The sequence below is a fragment of the Phodopus roborovskii genome, unplaced genomic scaffold, assembly GCF_943737965.1.
Source record: "Phodopus roborovskii unplaced genomic scaffold, PHOROB, whole genome shotgun sequence".
Lineage (NCBI taxonomy): Eukaryota > Metazoa > Chordata > Mammalia > Rodentia > Cricetidae > Phodopus > Phodopus roborovskii.
The window spans coordinates 116,688-129,379 of NW_026125428.1; the positions used below are offsets into that span (position 1 = coordinate 116,688).

Below are 12,692 nucleotides of genomic sequence, written 5' to 3' on the forward strand. Positions count from 1 at the left end.
TCCTCCTCTGTTATATCAAGATAGATGACCACAACGGTCTCCGCTGGGTGACAATCCACCCCGGCGTCCATGCAAATTGCGAATGAGTGAGATATGCAAGCACACACCTTCACTGTAAAGTAGCCGATCCACATGGAGAAGGAAGAAATGGAAAGTTCTCATAGGCCGTGATTCTAGTAATGATTTTCTCACCAGTATCCACACGTTTATGGAAGCACAAGGTTAAGTCCAAACCAAAAAAAAAACAAGAAAGTAGGAAAAACCTATAAATAAGATGCAGCAGTTTAAAAGCAAATGGCCTCCAAGGGAATAGTACTATTAAGAAGTCTGTCTTGTTAGAGTAGGCATGATCTTGTTGAAGTAAGTGTGCCACTGTGGGAGTCTTCTATGCTCAAGCTACTCCAGGTGAGACAGACCACTTCCTGTTGACTTTGAGTCACCATGGAGCAGCTCCTTCTCCAGCACTGTGCCTGCCTGCACATCGCCATGTCCCACCATAATGATAATGGACTGAACCTCTAAACTGTAAGTGAGCCACCCCCCAATTTAGTGTTTTCCTTTATAAGTGTTGCTGTGGTCATGGTGTCTCTTTGCAGCAACAGAAACCCTAACTAAGACGCAAGCATATATCTCTCCCCTCCTACCGAAATCCAGAGATACCGGCTATGGGATTTGACAGGAGGAAGTGGGGAGAGGGAGTTGGAGCCTCCTGTTCTGACCACTAGATCTGTGTTGGCACAGGTCTTTCCTACTCATGTTGGCAGCCAGCCATCCTCCAATACTCCTCAGAACTTGAAAGATACTGACATCCAGCTCAAGTATTATTCCCATTAAAAAAGGATCTACTATTTTTACACCATCATCTTAAGAGCATTCATTGTTCCTTCCTTCCTCGTTCCTTATGGCATACTTGGAGAGAAACACTGTGCAGGCCTTGGCAGGCATGGCCAGAGGCTAAACATGGCTGGGCGCTGTTTGGCAGCTTTTATATGGCTGTTTTTTAACTGATGTACTTGAATTTCCCACTGCAAGAGGCATCAACTCGGACTCCAAAAAACCACCTGCATGCAAGACATTTTAGCTTCTACTATGGGTGTTGGATTCACAGCCAGGAGTTTTAAGCCACCTACTTTCTTCTTAAGCAGGTCACTTGCTTTCCCTAGATGAAAGACGATTTATCCTTTGGTTTTTACAAGGCTGGGAAGATGAAAGTGGTGTTATGTTTAAACGCTTTTGTAGACTGGACTTCACACGAATCCTAGCATGTTACATACTCCCTTAAACTGGCATGATGAACACGCCAGTCCCCATTCATCCCCCAACCACTTATAGAAAGAAAAGTAGAGCTGTCGTGGTTCAAATTACTCCCTCCTCCCCAGCTCCCCAGGTGCAAAGAGCCTCTTCTAAGTAAGCAAGAGAGAGGTTGAGGAAGAATAATGTCCTTCCCAATGGACATTATTCTAAATTAACAGCCAAGGGAGTCCTCAGTAAGAACTGTGCCTGGTGATGCTCAAGCAGAAGAGTCTGTGCATGGCACCTTCTTAGCAGTGTCCGGTCCCACTGGGCCTTGATACAAAGACTGATGTGTGGATAGCTCTATCTGCTTTTTTTTTTTTCTTCAGATAGCCATACCAGAAAGGCTTTCTCCCCACTACTAATCTGCTTTGTACCCAAGAATAAGCCCCCTCCTCCTCAGTGTGGACTTACCGTCTGAGAACTGAGTCTATACTGATTCCTTGGAAGGAATACAAACAGGTCTTAAATTCCCAGATCATGTTTGCCTGGATCTTAACGTGGTGGATACGGCCACTTGGGGATTCCAGAGCCAGTGGCTTCACCTACAAGCTCCATTTTCCTATCCTGTAAGGGGGAGGGATAGTAAATCCAGCCTCACAAGTGGAAAACCATGAGGGCCTGGGGTACAACAGGTGACTAATGAAGAGACACATCCACTGCTCACTTCTTTCCCACCGAGGCTGCTTGCATTAGCAAGCAGCCAGCTTTTTGAATGAAGTAGAAATAAACTCACTAAGAAGTGTTCTAAGACAGAACACCTTTGCCACAGTGATATCGAAGTGACTGACACTCGACCCTAGCGAAGCTTTCTTCCAAGTCTTGAAAAAAAAAAATCTAAAGTTCGGGGGAAGCTTACCAGCTCTCCACAACATCTCAGTGCCACCCTGATGGAGACAACTTACGATGGCCAATCAGGACTTCCAGAGAAAGCAGAAGGAAGGCCTTCCTTCCTCCACCCAAACGAGGCAAGGCCTTCGTAAGACATGAACACCGTCCCTCTTCTCATGATCTCGTGAAATCGATGTGTGAGGGGGCAATGACCAGAAACTACGCCTGCGGCTGTAGTTCATTATATTTATTTTGGAAAAATATTTTTAAGATGAATTTCTTCGTTAACAAAACAGTAAAAAAAAAAACTCAAATAACATTTGCACAATATTCCATAAATACATTTATATACAAAAAAATATAGTCACATAGACCCGAAGTGCCTTTGTACATATTTACCAAAATTTAAATTATAAAAAAAATGAACATCACAAAATACTCAAGCTTTACAGATATCATGAAAAATATTTTTACAAATCCAAAAAAATAACACACGCTTTTTTCCCCCCATCTAGAAAAAAAAAAAAAAAAAAAACACATTTCAGTATCAAAAAAAGGACAATAAAGGCAGTTGTGTTTCTAGTTCAAGGAAAGACTGGCTCATAGTAATCCAAGATAGACATGTCGGCAGTGCGCTCTTCCTATTTGTATCAAGTCACTCATCCACTTAAATATATAATCTTCAAAGCAACTGTCCATAGTGCAATGGGAACATCCAGCAGGCAGTGCAGGGCAGCCAAAGCCGGGCTGGCAGTGTCCGGCACCTCTGCTAACTCCGAGAGGACCAGCTCCGCCTGAGCTGTTTCTCAGCAGTAGCAGCAGTCCCTGGAGTCATCTTCCCCTTCCTCCTTCAGCAGCATCCGTTGGGGCTATATCCTTGGAATTTTATTTAAGAGAAATGGGAATTTTTGCCACATCGCTTCCATCTTACACCTAGAAAGGCCCGGGAGACAGGACAGGAAGTTAACGCCAGACAGACGGGCCTTCTCCATATTACCCATGGCCTGCGACGAGGATGTGGGGCACTGACCTCAGTTGCTATGATGCACTCATCCTTCTGTGCAGATAGGACATATACTGACTGGTACTTGGTGTCCTTTGAAGCAGAGTAGACAGACTCGGGCCTTTTTCTGTCAGGGACCTCTCCACTGAAAGGAAACACAGAAAGGGCCACAGTAAGCACACGGGAACGTGGTGGAACAGGACATACCTAGAACATGAAACGACCTTCCTGCCCTCCTTGCCCAGCTCACAGCACACACCCCCTGAGTGTCGAAGTTCCCTTCTCTTCTCCTGCAGAGCTCTGTGACTGGCACTTGGTGTCACGTTTGCTGTGTGCATCCCTGATGGTGGCTTCATCTCCCTTGAGGTCTCGAACGAGGTTATAGTCCACAGCAGGGTATCGGGCCTTAAAGCGGCGCTCGTCGGCACCATGGTCCCCGTGAAAGTCCGCCTTCTTGTTGGTGTTCTTGATCTGTGTAGCCCCAATGATGCTGGCGGGAAACATCTTTCTCGCGCTGGCAATTGGCCAGGTTGTTCATGGTCTCTGTCTCTCCCCCACAAGGATCAGGTGGGGGCTGGTGTTTCTGGAGCTTCAGCCGGACGCAGACGACCACAGCAGCACAGCCCAGCAGTAGCATGAGGACGAGTACCACCCCAGCGTACACTGCCACCCAGGGGAAAGGCCCGCCCTGGCTCTCCATATGCCTCTCACTAAGGTCCCACCACCACGGGGCCCTGTGGTGGCTCAGGGAGCAGGGAACTGGCAGTTGGGGCCTCCATAACCCTGGGCGCACTCACACATGTAGCGTTGGCCGCTCTGGTGGCACGTGGCCCCATTGTGGCAGGGAGCATGCTCACATCTGCTGACAGGGGAACTGCAATTCCTGCCTGTGTAACCAGGTGGGCAGGTACAGGAGAAATCATTCACACTATCCCGGCAGGTGCCCCCGTTTGCACACGGGAGGAGGCACAGTCATCCACATTCTCCTCACAGTATCTCCCAGAGAAGCCAGCCTGGCATCGGCATAGGTAGGTATTGCCGAGGTCCACACACTTGGCACCTAGAACACAGGGCAGGCAGTCACATATGAGAGCACAGACATGTTGATGTAGCACCTGTAAGTCCGTAGCTTACACACACCACAGATACAATGATAGTTCAGCTATGTACTGCATAGCCTAAGACCTCAAATGCAAGGCTGTGGGGAACGCCAGCTCAAGACCTACACATTAGAAATAATAAGAGGTTTCTGTTTGTTTGGTCTTGTTGTTTTTGGCCTGTATTAGACAAACTCTCTACATCACCAGTACCTGTTGATCCCCACATTTCTGTCCCAAGCAAGGTTTTGCTAGATTTGCCAGGATGGCCTTGTACTTGATCATCTTGTCACAAACATTGGAGTAACTGGGACTACAGGCCCCTGCCACCACATCCAGCCTCTAGAGATCAGTGTAAAGCATTTTGCCTGCTCACTACAGTCTTCTCACAACCACCAGACAAGGAGTAGCACACTACCAGATCAGATCCGGGCTACAGGTGGAGAAATGATTAAAGGGAATGTCACATTTGCAGACAGCACACTGTTAGTGGGGGAAAGGGCTGGAACAGAAAGTTGGGGAAGGTAGGCAAGAATGAAGAAAGTGGGGGAAGTGGGGTGGGGAGGCAGAAGGGAGGAAGAAGGAGGAAGGGAAGGCGGGAAGGAAAACAACTATTGGGCCAGCTTCTCTCCTAAGTCTATTTTAGGTACCCCGACCTCTCTCCCACTAGCAAGAGGCTCGCGGCACAAAAAAGCATGCTTCCTCATACTTGTTACCCAAACTCCTCTATCTAAGCAGAGCCTGCAGAGCCATGGATGGTGACAAGCACCTAAGCACTGACCCCGAGCAAGGTCATGGCCTGCTGACCAGGGCATTCCTTGGGACTAATCCTCCCCCTTGTCTTCATTCTTCCTGAACCCGCATGGGAATCCAACCCAGGGATCCACAAACCCAAGATGACTCACAAAACAAGGTGTTTCTCTAGTAAGAATGCACCACGCTTTTGGAGCCAGTGCCCAGATGTCCCCATCGACCCTCACCATTAGAACAGGGGGAAGAGCTGCAGAGATCCATCTTCTTCTCACAGTTGAAGCCGGAGAAGCCTGAAGGGCAATGGCAGGTGTAGCCTCCGTCAAGGTTATCTGAGCACCGTCCCCCGTTGAAGCAGGGACCATCTGCACAAGTCATGGCGCTCAGCTCACAGACCTTGCCATAGAAGCCAGGAGGGCAGGTGCAAGAGTAGCTGTCCTCAAGGTCCTGTACAGGGAGGGCCACGAGAGGCTTCCTTAAGCTGTTGCAAGAACCCGTACACCTTACTAAAAGCAAGGATCCTGTCTTCAGGAAGTGCACCACGGTGCACCCGACTCACCGTGCAGCTCCCTCCATTCCTGCAGGGGCTTGGTGCACACTCATCTACTTCCAGCTCACAGTTAGCACCTGTATACCCAGGTGGACAGGAGCAGGTGTAACTCCCCTGGCCCGTGTTGGTGCAAGTGGCTCCCGTTCCTGCATGGCTTGTGGTGGGTGCAGTAGTTCAGGTCTGCCGGGATGGAGACAGGGAAAGGGGGGCAGGAAGCCCAAGATCAAATACAGGAAGGATCTACTTTTCCAATGGGCATCAGGCTGCTTTGAGAGGACCTGGCAATCATAGAGGGAGGGGCTTACCCTGGTTGCAGAAAGGCCTCCCCGGCCTTCCTGGCAGTTACACTGCCAGGGCTGCTAGCAGGTGCCATGGAGACAGCCTGGGTATCGGATGCACTCATCACAGTAGCGGCCCTGCCAGCCAGCTCGGCACCTTGGGAAAAAAGCAAACCACAATCACATTGCCTTCTAGATTGATAATGGGGAAAAAAATTATCCTTAAGCAACAATAAGCTACCAGTCCTCAAACTAGGCAGCACTAAGACTAGCTGAAAACCCCTGAGCCCATCCCCTCTCAGAGTCTTTGATGAAGGGCACAGGATCTACCCTGACTATCCTTAACATGTACAACGATGGATATGAGATCTCATTTTCCATGCAAACCTTTTACTAAGGCCTCACTAAGTGTGAGTTTACGTTAATGGCAACTTGTACATTTTCAGACCTTTGTTAGAGTAACATCTCCCATTCAACTGACTCCCTGGGGGTGGTTAGTTACTATATGTAGTGGGAGGGAGCAAGGAGAAGGGGTGAGCCAGGCATGGTGGCATGGGAAGCCTTATGCGAAGGATCATGAGTTCGAGGCCAGCCTACGCTAAATAGGAAAACTTCTGGGCTACATAGAAAACCACACAGAAAAGAGAAGAAGAAAAAGACAAAGACCCAAAAAAACAACTTTGCAAACTTACTTGCATTCCCCTGGCTTGTCACAAAATCCATGTTGGTCATCACACCCTGGCAGACAGATTGCTGCAAGCAAATAAAAACATGGGTTGGAGCCCCATCCCAGGGATTTCCCTGTATCACCAGGTGGGTCTGGGGCAAAATTAGCAGTACCCACTCTGTAGGTCCAGGCTGAGTGGATCCCAGGCTGCAATGCCTGGCCCACCCTGGCTGGTGGCTTTGGACTTCATTCAAGCCTGGGATGAGCATTCTTCTTAACATAGTGTTTCCAGGACAAAAGGGCTCTCAGAAGCCCCCACTCCTACCCCTGTCCCTTTTTCTTCTAAAAGAGGGTCAGAAGTCTTCTCCCTCCTCCCTCCCCCACTTCCCAATTCTATGACAAAGCCCTCCACCCCTCTTAATATCCCAGAAAGTGTGTGTGCAGATAAGAGTGGACAGCTGGTGTGCAGCGTGCAGGGCAGGGCAGCTGCTCCATTGTGTCTTCCTCACCCCGCAGCTGCCCCAGCACAACAATGCTGCCCCCACCCAACCCCCAGCCTGAGCATGTGCGTATGCACCCGCACAAGCGCGTGTGTGCACATACCCTTCTACCAATGGGAACAGGCAGTGCCCCCCCCCCCCACCGCCTATCCTCAGAGAGATCTAATCTATGGCACGTGTAACCAGGGGCGGGGACAGACCCCAGTGTTTGAGTAAGAAGAAAAGTTTAGATCTCTGGCTACCCCAGAACCATTGGCCCCCTAGAGTGGGGAAAGCTACAGTGGGAGAGCCTGAAGAGATGGGGGTGGCCCCAGACAGCAGGCAGCTTTCAGCTGGCTCACTTCCCCAGTTATGAAACTCATTAATGATCAGCAACTCCAGTTCTTAAGAAAACAGCCAGCTCTGGCCAAGGCGGAGCCCTTAAGGATATGGGGAAACTAGGCAACAATGGCATTCAGGCCTCCTCTCACTGGAGTGAGGACCCCCTTCATCCTCGAGCAAAAACTAAATCTAGAAAGCTACTCCATATCCTCTCCCGGGCACTGACAGAGGTTCTGGGCCTCACAGAGTCCAATGTTCAACTGCTCCAGGGCAGGAGAACAAAAATTCACCAAGCCCTAACTGGAAGAAAATGACATTCCTACAGGTTGGACAGCTGAGGCCTCAGAGAGCTGGAGGGAGGTCCACTGAGGTTCTTCCGACCAGAGGTAGAGCAGGAGGCTTCCCTATGGCCCCTGATCCCCTGGCTTGCCAAAGAGCATTACAGGACATCAGTTACTGCATTTCTTTACAGACCATGCTATGAGCATTTAGACCACATATCATGTGCCTTTCACCCCCAAGTCCCTGCAGACTGCCTCCAACACACCTGCCAGCTCTTCCCTACGGGACAGGACGTGGGGTATAACACAGGGGATCTTTGGAAATGGATGACTCTGTGGGCAGGTCAGGCACCTAACTCTGTGGAGGAAAGGGAGGGTTTCCCAAAAAGACACATTGTCACAGCAAGGAGCACTGTTGGAAAATGAGCCCTCCACATCCCCTCTCTGTCCCTCCCTTCCTTCCTCCCTTCCCTTTCTAATACAAAGGCCCTAGGGAGAGCACAGACTTACTTCCTGACCCCTGGCCTTGTCTCTGAACTCCCTCCCTGTGAAGAAAAGCAGCTTCCTACAGTGGATACAAGGTCTCCCTTGTTAAAATGCCTGAGTTGAGCCTAATTCTGCCACTGTCCACAAGACCTTAGCGAGACACTTCTGCTCTTTTGGCCTCAGATTCCCCACTGAGCCATCTCTGCCATCTCCTGTTGCTAAGTCCTGTGTCTTTCCCCATCCATGGACCCTTAGGAATCATCATCCTCCTGAGAACTCACGTTGAGTGCAGTATTGGCCTTTCCAGCCAGGGGTCGCACACCTTCTCTCCTCTCTCCCCCGCAGGTGAAGTGGCCAAAAGCATCGTCTCGGGGGTCGGCAGAACACAGAGCAACCTTCTCCATAGTAGTGTTCATCACACACAAAACGGTAAGAGTACCGGAGGTCTCACCGTCCGCTGCTGTGAAGGTCCTGAGACCACTCTTCTCCTACCGTCAGATGCCTCTGCGTGGTCAGTCTGCTGATGAGCCTTTCTGGATTTTCTGAGAGAGAAGATGCTCAGGTTGGTTCTGGTAACACTCAAGAGGCCAGGAACTGAGGGAGTGCCAGGGATGCTGTCAACATGGATTGGACTCTGAACCCCAGGTGCAGAACGGAGACATCGGAGGATTTGGGTGAGTGGGTAAAATAAAATGTGTATCGACAAGGACTTTGCACGGTTTTGCGGCGTTGGAGTCTTACCTGTTGCGAGGTCATCGGGAGAATCTGTGTGCATGGCTTCAATGATCAGAGAAGGTACCCTGAGGAAAGGGGAGAAGATGCATGACAAACCAGAAGTGTGGAGGAGGAAGGGGGAGACACCAGTGAGGGCAACGTCTAACACTTTTCTTAAGAAAACAGAATAATTTAGAGTGTTTTCCCCGTGTGTGGTTTTTTTTTTTTTCTTAATGTGCTAGTACAGAATATTGTGTTTGTTTTAAAAGGGAGAGAGTGCTGGAGCCAACAAGTTAGGGTGGTGGAAAGGGGAGAGGACAGCCTGTGTCTGTCACTAGTTTTCTGGGTCTGGAACCTCGGGGGTGGAGAGCAGTCCCTGCTGTATTAGTGACCCAATCAGGCCTGGGGGCTAGGGAACAAGAACTCTCCCAATCTTGAGGAGAAGGGAGAAGCACTGGGGTGTGTGAGAAAGGCTTCTGGTGCTCCACATCCCCTCCTCGACCTCCAGAGACTGCAGGTCAATTCCCCGGGAAGAAGTCAAGACCACAGGCGAGTCTTTGTGGGATTCTCCAACCCTTATCGGTGGCCGGTGCCTTCCTCCCGCTGCCAGCCACCCCGCCCACCACCCTACCCCCTCCAGGCCCAGCCGGGGTGCGCGCAGGTGCCCACTCACTGGCCAGGTGAAGCCGAAGGGGGAAACGGATGGGGTTGCTGAAGGCAGGGTCGATGCCTGCGCCATCAGGCAAGCTGAAGGAGTCGACACCCAGCACTGGCGTGACCGCGCTGCCGTAGGTGCAGGGTGGCTCCGGGGACACGCTGGCCTGATAGTGCTTGAGGCACACGCGGAAGAAGGTCTAACCTGCAGGCGCACGGCGGGCCTGAGCCCCCGCGGCAGCAGTTGCGGTTCCCCAGCAGCCCCTTCTTGTTGACGAACTCCTGCAGCTTCAGCTCAAACACGCCAGAGCTCAGACCTGCGCAGGGAAGGGGCGTGAGGACGCACTGGCGGCGGAGGGGCCCGGGGCGCGCGGGCCCTTGCTAGGACGCAGAGGCCGAGCGCACCGCAGCGCCCGTCCGGAAGCCGCCCGCTGCCGGGCAGCTCTCGGGGTCGTAGCTGCCGGAGTCACTTGGGGATGGACAGCTGATCAGCTCGTCCGGGTCCCCTCCCTCCACCGCGCAGCAGCCCCGCCCGGCCCCCTACCTGGCACAGCAGGGCCGAGACCACGGCTAGGGCTAGAGCGCTCCGACGGCCCATGGTACCGCTGGACGCCCTTGCTCTCCTAGAGTATCCTCTTTTCTCCTTTCTTCAAAGACCCAGGAATGCCAGGAAAGTCTATGTGACCCTAGGAGCACGGGGGAGAAGGCGTCCCTCCGCTCCAGGTGTGGTAATCAGAGCCAGTTGCTTAAAGAGGGTGCGGTGCTTCAGATATGTCCCTGACTGACAGATCTGCGAGGCACTGAGAGAGGGCAACTTTCGGTTTCCTCTTCTGGCTTCCAGTTCACGAGTAGGTGAGGGTCGCCGGCGTTCTGGTTTTGTCTTAAGCGTCTTCGTGGAGGGAAAGAGGAGAAAGGAGAGAAGACACAGAGGAAAGAGAGTCCAGATGTTCAGCTTAATTCCCAAGAGGAGCTTGCAGTGGCTTCCCCTTCAGAGGCCTATTAGAGGCGGCGGTCTGGAAATCCCACCGGTGAGGCGATAATCCGGGGCCCCGAGGGGCGCGGTGGGAACGGACGGCGGTGGTGGCAAGAACTGCGGCGCGCGCCCTGGTTTCCTCCCGGCCGGGCGTCACTCGGCGGCCGCTGCCGCTCCCAGAGTGTTCTGGACCGGTATCTCTTGCGCCACCGCAAAGCCCTCGCGTCTTCCCCAAGAATTCAGCCAATGCCATGCGAGAACACACACCCAGGACCGGAGGCCGAAGCGTGGGAGGCTCCGTGCCGCACCGGTGCTCTGCCGTGACCTGCCTCGGTCGGTCAGACAGGGTAACCGCGGGTGCACGCCGGAGGATCTGGCCAAGGCAGGCGCCTGCCGCCTTAAATCCCGCCGGCCGCTCGCATAACTAATGAGATGCAAATGAGCAGCCCCCCAATCTGGCGAGCTGTCACAAAGGAGCCACTTTTCCAAACCCTCCTCTCAATGGATCGCCAAATGGTCAGTGAGCTGTAAAATGTGCAACCCTCCTCCCCGCCCCCACCTCCCCGCCCCCTAGTCCGCTCTGCCTCCGCCCTCGCCCCTTCGCCTCCTCCCCCAGCGCAGAACCCGCTCATTTACATTCTGCAAAATGTTCGCTGCGACGAACCGCTCTGCTCCTGGAGCTGGAGCTAGAGCTGACGCCGCGTCTCCCACCGCCACAGGCCGGAAGACCCTAGGCACGCTGGGCGGCCTGCGCCTCCCACCCGCGGTCACCGCTAGACCGGCGCGCAGGACACGGCCTCCGGACTCTGGCGTCTCCCGCTGGCCGCCTAGGCTCTCCTCGGTTGTTCTGTCCTGGGGACTGAAGAACCGGGGAGAGGTTAGAGCCCGCGTCCCCCGACGCTGCCCCTCCTCCCTGGCGGGCTCTTTCAAAGGAGGAGTCTCCCCGCAGGGGGCGGGGGCGGGGACCCGCTCAGAAAGGGACCCTTGAAGAGGTGAGCAGAGGGGTGGCTAGAGCACCACGGTCAGTTTGGGGAAGTTTGGGGAGGTTAGGCACGCTTGTACCTCTGGCGGAGGATGGCGACTGACCCTCGGAGAGCGCCGGTGGGTTCGCGATCCCGGCCGGGCGCCCCCCAGTGTCCGGGAGCCCTCCCTGGTGTCTGCGTGATGTCCGCAATCACTGGAGATGGGAATCCGGGTCCCTGAACCAGTAGAGCCAAAGCTTCAGCTTACCCCCCTCCCCGATGTACACTCTCTCCCGGGAGATTTTCGGCCGCCACCACCTTCACTGGTGTCCGGTCCACTCTCCCTGGGCATCCCCCTCAGGCCTCTCTCTGCTTGGTAAAAAGTGAGTTTGGTGTGTGTCGACTCGCGTGGCTGTCATTAAGGCAGTCTGTTATTGTGCGAGGCTGAATCAGTGGCTCTTTGTGCGCTCAGCTGTATGGTAATGCAGACAGCACCTGCTCTCCACACAATGCGGAGAGAAAGAGCTCCCCTCCGCACACCGCGGCCTCTCCCTGACAATGTCCGGCACATGTTCGAAAGATTCTCCCCCACCACCACACACCACCCCAACCCTGACACACAACCGTCACCTTATTAAGGATTTCTGCATCCATCAGATACTATAACTTTTGTTTTCATTTTTTTAAAGGAAATGAGTTTATTAGGGCCCACGTATCACGATGAATTATATATCTAACCTGCTCCCTGTATGGACTCCAGAAAAGTAAGCAGATATAGACTCTGACTAGCAGCTAAAGCTTTGTGTTGAGAACGCAATGAGCTGTGTACTTCCATCTCTTGGGGAGCCCTTCTTAATCCACAACACCTTGCCAGCTTCCGTTAGAATCCCAAGGTGTGATTATGGGAATTAGTATTGCTTTGATTGTAGAAAAACCCTGGGGTGTGCCCCAATAGGTGTCCTCACGGAGGTGTTGTCCTGTTGGTAAGAATGAGCCTGTCCTGGCAGAGTATCTTTATCGTTTAGGCTGGTGTCTGGATCAAGAAGTATAATGTACAGAAAGATGGAAAACTGCCCCCATACCCAGGAAAACACTGGTAACAACCTAAGCAGTTGCTTGGCAGAATCATCATGTTGGGCCATCTGGCAACTGGAATTACAGCTCCTTTTTGATGACCCAGCCTGTCTCCTCTTATCCTGTCTCCCAAACACTTGCAAAGTTTGGAATCAACAGGAATCTGCACTTCAAGTTGTTATTCTTGAAGCTCATAGACAATCAAAATTAACAACAACAAAAAAGTATACAATAAATACTGAGGCTGAGGTGAGAAAA

At 52.3% G+C, this 12,692-nt stretch overlaps 1 pseudogene; it reads right to left on the reverse strand.

Annotated features, from left to right (window-relative positions):
• Positions 1–3,029: 3,029 nt before the first annotated feature.
• LOC127215307 (delta-like protein 1) lies at positions 3,030–10,023 on the reverse strand (annotated as a pseudogene).
• Positions 10,024–12,692: the final 2,669 nt, after the last annotated feature.